The 5,822-nt window shown below is 51.1% G+C and overlaps 1 long non-coding RNA gene across 1 annotated transcript; it reads left to right on the top strand.

The window, feature by feature from the left end:
- The first annotated feature begins 937 nt into the window (after positions 1–937).
- Positions 938–4,590, top strand: LOC132654176 (uncharacterized). Its single transcript, XR_009591807.1, has 2 exons — positions 938–1,685; positions 4,156–4,590. It is a non-coding gene; the product is annotated as an uncharacterized LOC132654176 (long non-coding RNA).
- The last annotated feature ends 1,232 nt before the right edge of the window (positions 4,591–5,822 follow it).

The raw sequence follows: 5,822 nt of genomic DNA, 5'->3' as shown, positions 1-5,822 counted from the left end.
GAAGAGGAGAGGAGGGGAGGAGAAGGGAGGGGAGGACAGGTCAGGACAGGACAGGACAGGACAGGACAGGAGAGAAGAGAAGAGGAGGGGAGGAGAAGGGAGGGGAGGACAGGACATGTCAGGACAGGACAGGACAGGACAGGAGAGAAGAGGAGAAAGAAGAGAAGAGGAGAGAGGAGAAGAGAAAAATGTTGGGTTTCTCAGGTGCAGTGCTAGTCAGGGGTGAGGGCAAGAAAGTTAGCATGATCCCAGGAAGTGCCATAGAGGTGGGGGTGAAGATAGAAGCTGGGGAAGGAAGGAAGCCCATCCAGTGTACATCATGAGACAAGACTACTGTGAGAAGAGGGCTCTGTACGCAGGAAGAGGAGTGGGTGTCTATGGTGAGAAGAGGCCGCTGTATACCTTACGATGAGGTCAGTGTACACAGGAGGGGGCTGCTGAGCACTATGAGGAGTGGGTTACAATGCAAATGGAGGCTTCCGCCACTCAACAGGCCTTGCACCTGTCAGCACACACAGCGTGGACAGTTGGGAGGCGTGGGTGGTATCATTTGCTAGGGCGTTCTTACCTAGCTATCCATGTAAGCACGGCTCCTGAAGCCTGGCTTCTGTATTCTGAGAAACCCAGTTTGAAAAGTTGAGGCCCAGAATTCTCCATCAAGCACAAAGCACCAACTACCCATATTCCCTTCCTACAGCCCTTATCGTCTATTCTCAGCCTTGTGGTCACACAGTGACTTCCAATCTCTATGTGAGAAGCCTGTGTGACACCCTGTGTCAGCCACTCATGCACTCCCAACTTTACCTACACCCCAACCTCCAGCACATTCAGAAAGCGAGCAACTAACCCCTTAACACCTGCAGCCAGGCCAACCCTGGCTGCAGCCCGACTCTCACATCTTCAATCCCAGGTTATTGGAAGCATGCTGATCCCCCAATCCAATCTGACCATCCCCAGCCATGTACTGACACAGCCCCTTGGGCGTGCTCGGCAGGCCCCATGTTTATCTCTGACTCAGTGACACACAGAGACTGGCCAATTCCTAATGCACGCTGGCTCCCCGGTTGCAAACAACACACAAGCTAATCCTAGACTCCACAAGACACTGATCCCCAAGCCCCAAAAGGTGCTTGTCGCCAGCTTTCCAACCGCACATTGACCCCGATCCCAACGGCTGTCTGCCATTCCCAGCCGAAGCCTTACATGGGCTCCCACCATTCAGTGAAAACCACTGGCATGGCCGCCGCAGGCTGAACACTCACCCCATGAACCTCAACCAAACAATGACCTCAGTTCCAGCTACCCCATGGCCGGGCATTCCGATTACGAAACAAGGCTACGCCCACAGCTGCAGACCTTTACTCTCGGCAACCCTAACCAAAGGCTGAGCCACCAAAACTAACTTCAGGGAGACCTGCCTCACTCACAGGCCCTTACGCCTCATCTGTATCCATACCATCAGCCCATGCCGCTCACGAGAAGGACCCTACCTCTCCTTACATGGATCCTCAAACTTGATTATACTTTGCCCCTTAGCCCATGTATTTCAAAAACATTATGATGACACAAAGCAAGTTACCTGTCCCAATTCGTTTCAGCTTTCTTAACCCCAAACCAGGCGTCACCTGGAAGAAGGCGCCCCAGCTAAAGAATTGCTACACTCAGATGGACCGATGGCCATGTCTGTGAGTTATTTCCTTAACTGCTAATTGGTGGTGGAGGGCCCGGCTCCCCGTGGGTGGTGCCGTCCCTAGGAAGGTGGGCTTGGGCTGGAGAAGAGGGCTGGCGCCAAGCCAGGCGGGCCGGCAAGGCCTCCATGATCTCTCCTGCAGTTTCTGCCTTGAGTGCCGCCATAGCTTCCCTGGGCAGGCTGTAGCCCATAAGTTGAAATAACTCTCTCCTCCCCAGTGTGGTTTTGGCTAGAGTGTTTTGTCACAGCAACAGAAACCCAACGAGAGCAAAACTCTAATGTCCAACCTGCTTACAAGCTTGCCCCGTGCCAAGCCATTTGCCCCCACACAGAGAGGGCGCTCTGACAGCAGCCCAGGCCACCTGCTGATCCCCGCCCTCCGGTCCTGCCGGGTGCTCGGTCCTGCCTGAAACACGTGACACCCAGCCTACGTTTTCCCTCCACCTTCCCTATTACCAGAAGATTCTGACCACCTGGGTTCAACGCACCCTGATTCTCCAACACAGGCTTTCCCGGCGGCAAATGCCCCCAGAGTTTCCGGCCAGCACCAGCAAACCCCAGTGGCCCTCAGAAACCACGCTTTGTGTTGTATCTGCACAGCCTAGGAAGGACGCGGGAAGTCTGGCCCAGCATGGGCCAGCCCCACCGAACTCTCACTTTTAAGTTATCACATTCTTCTGCAACATGCGACCTCCTCCATGACCTCCTCGTGCCAGGTTTGGCTTCCCCAGGACACAGGGTGTTCAATTAGTTTGATCACACAAGTCTGTGTAGTACGCAGGGCTGACACACCTGAGCGACTGTCCAGTTGCCCGAGAGTGGAGGAATGATCTTGAGAGGCAGAGCACAGCTCTGCTGTGTTTATTTAATCCTGAACATACCCCAGGTTAGCGCATCTCTGCCGGAGAATCAAGCTGGCCCATGCGCACTGGTCTCCTGATTTTTTGTTTGTTTGTTTGTTCATTTGTTTTGAGACAGGGTTTCTCTGTGTAGCCTTGGCTGTCCTGTTTTATAGATCAGGCTGGCCTTGAACTTACAGAGATCCACCAGCCTCTCCCTCCCTGAATGCTGGGATTATAGACATGCACCACCACACCTAGCTGAGATATGAATTTTGAAAGAAACTGTTTTGGGGAGTTCTGAAAGAAACCCTGTGGGCTCAAAGTAAAAAAAAAATATATTATTATCTGTCCCTTTCAGCAAGCATTTCGCCCCCCACTTCTGTACACCCCCAATTTCCTCTCAGGTGGTAGACTCATAGAGGCCCACTTCTTTTTCTAGGCTTCTCCATAAACACACTCTTGCATAATGTGATTTTTTTTATTACAAAGGTGGTAATAGACCATCGTTGTGAGATGCCTGCCCATCCCCCATCCCCTATTCCCCCATCCATACCCTGCACCCCAAAAGGGGAAAGCTGCAGTGACATCCAGGGTTCTCCTTTGTTTGGGTAGCGACACTGAGATACCCTGCCTTTCTGTGGACTACAGAGGGAGACTCTCCTAAAATTATTGCTTTTGTTTATTGAAACCCAAACCCCTGGTGCTCACCGCCCTTGGACTTGGGCCCAGACCTGCCAAGGCCCCAGCTTGCCAGTCCTGGCCAAGAAGTGGGGGGTGTGGGGGCTAGAAAGAGTTCTAGCCAGGATCCATTCCACAGAGCTGCTTGCTCATAGCCCGAGGCGTGCCCAGCCCCTCCCTTCCTAAGTCTTGCTTACAAGACAGCATTTGGAGACAATTTCTCATCAGACCCTCTTGTAAACATCCTCCTGGGTGAAGCAAGCCTGAAGCAGCGCTTATTAGAAACACCTGTGCCAGACAGCAGGCCTGGTGAATGACAGCTTGCAGACCCTCGATGGGCCCCCTGCCAATGCAGGCTGGTCAAATGGGTGGGATGGGCAGGCAACAGGGATGAGGTCTGGGTTGGGGCTGTCTCCTCCCTCCCGACACCTCCTGGCTAATCCTCCATATGGTCAGTAAGCTGCTGAGGCAGGGCCCTTTCTGTCCTGATGGGAGAGCCCCAGAGGTCCCGGGAGCCCACTTCCGTCCATCACCTGTTAGCTTTAAAGTGGTTCTTGTCCAGCATCGTGGCATACGACTGCAATCCTAGCACTTGAGAAGTAGAGAAATGGAGAATAAAGTTCAAGGTCATCCTCAGTTACATAGCTCAAGACCAATTTATGCCATGCTTTAAAACCCAAAATAACAACAGCAATAATAACACCCGATTAAACAACAACAGCAACAATAACACCCGATTAAACAAACAACACCACCTTTAACCTGTACACCCACACCCAATCAACAGAACTAGACTCCTAGACTCCTAGACTCCTCACTCATTTTCTCCAGTAAAAACAACAGCCCATTTGTTTTCAAAGGCCACCTAGCTGTGTGGCCATACTGGATTTCTTGCTGTTTTATTAGTTTTTAAAGATTCACGTATTTTATTATTTTTATATGTAGGAATGTTTTACCTGCATCTATGTCCGTGTACTACATTCATGCCTGATGCCTGCAGGGATCAGAAGAGGATTCTGATCTCCTCAGATTCTCTAGGAGTGGAGTCACAGACAATTGTGAGCTATCACATGGGTACTGGCAATCAAACCTGGTCCTCTGCAACAGTGACAAGGGCTCTCAACCACCAGCCAAGTCTCCAGAGCCTGTGCTGTTTGAAATGACTGGGGATTTTCAAGGCTTTCTGCAGTGCGCAGACACGATGTCCAAGGGGCACAACTTCTGTGATAGGGCAATCCCAAGCATCATCCCTGCTTCGTCAGACACCGCACCTGGTGCTGAACCAAATTTCCTGTTTGTAGGAAACAAGCAGGAGGAGGAGAGGAAGGGAAGATTAACCAAATTGGGCTCTGAATTGCTAACACGCCAACTCTTGTGCTATGGTGTTCTGCTACTGGTCTCTGTGTGCGGGGGCATTGCAGGCCTATGTGGAGGCCAGCGTGTGATGCCAGGTGTTTCTTTCATTTCCACGTTAGCTTTTGAGACAGTCTCTCAGCAAACCTGAAGTTCCAGAGTTGACTGCACTGGCTGACCAAGAAGCCACCGGGCTCCCCCGACCCCTCTCCTCAGTGCTAGAATTAGAAGGGAATGCTGGTGTGCTGGAGACGAGCCCTCCTCACCCTCTGTCTTGGGCACTGAGTCATCTTCCTGGCTCCTGCTGCTGCTGGCCTCTTCTCTCTCTCTTTAAATTTATTCTTATTTTATGTGGACGGGCATTTTGTCTGCATGTATGTCTGTGCACCATGTAACTACAGTTTCCATGAAGGCCAGAAGAAAGCACTAGATTCTCTAGAACTGGCATCACAGATAGTTGTTAGCAGCCGTGTGATTGTTGGGACTCAAATCTGTGTCCTCTGGAGAAGCAAAGCCATCTCTGCAGACTCTGCTTCTGGTCTTTGACTTTGATAGATATTTCTGGTGTTCCCTGCAGCCCCAACAGCCACCCTCTGAGCTCTCCTGGATAAGCTCCGAACCTCTTCTGCCTCATGTTTGCAGAAGCCTCTATTTGTCTGTGAGTAACGGAACCAGCTTAAGCCAGGTGCTTCCCTGGGTGAGCCTTGGGTCCATAGGGGCCCTAGAAAGAACTTTCTGTTCCTGGGTGTGCCATCTCATGGTAGCACTTTGAGCTTGAGAAAGCAAAAAGGTGTCTCAGAGCCGGCCCCGGGCGGCCCCGGGCGGCCCAGGTCCATCCCAGCTCTGATGCTAGCATGGAACAGAGGTAGTGGATTTGGAGGGCAGCTGGAAGGAAGCTTCTTGAGTGAGCTGAGCAGAAGGAGAAAGCACAGGACTCCATGAAATAAATCAGAGAAATCTCAGTTCCGATAAATCCAGTTTTAAAGAAACAGCAACTGGTAGAAAAAGAAAATGTAATTTATGCCCATTGAAAGGGGGCCAGGTTTAGATTGATGAAGTCTCCTGTTTACGCAATAAATCCATTTCCATTCATGTCACCAATATATTTATCCACACATCCTGGTCCAAGTCAAATCTTCATTATTTTATTATTCAACAGGGGGCAGAGGGGAGGGCAGGGGGACAGAGTTCTGTGTCGAATTAATAAAGTCTCACTCTCTCCCCCAGATGTCTCCTCACACAGGGACGATTTATTCCTA

Source organism: Meriones unguiculatus, chromosome 5 (genome assembly GCF_030254825.1).
Source record: "Meriones unguiculatus strain TT.TT164.6M chromosome 5, Bangor_MerUng_6.1, whole genome shotgun sequence".
Lineage (NCBI taxonomy): Eukaryota > Metazoa > Chordata > Mammalia > Rodentia > Muridae > Meriones > Meriones unguiculatus.
This window is presented reverse-complemented; position numbering and strand designations above follow the sequence as displayed.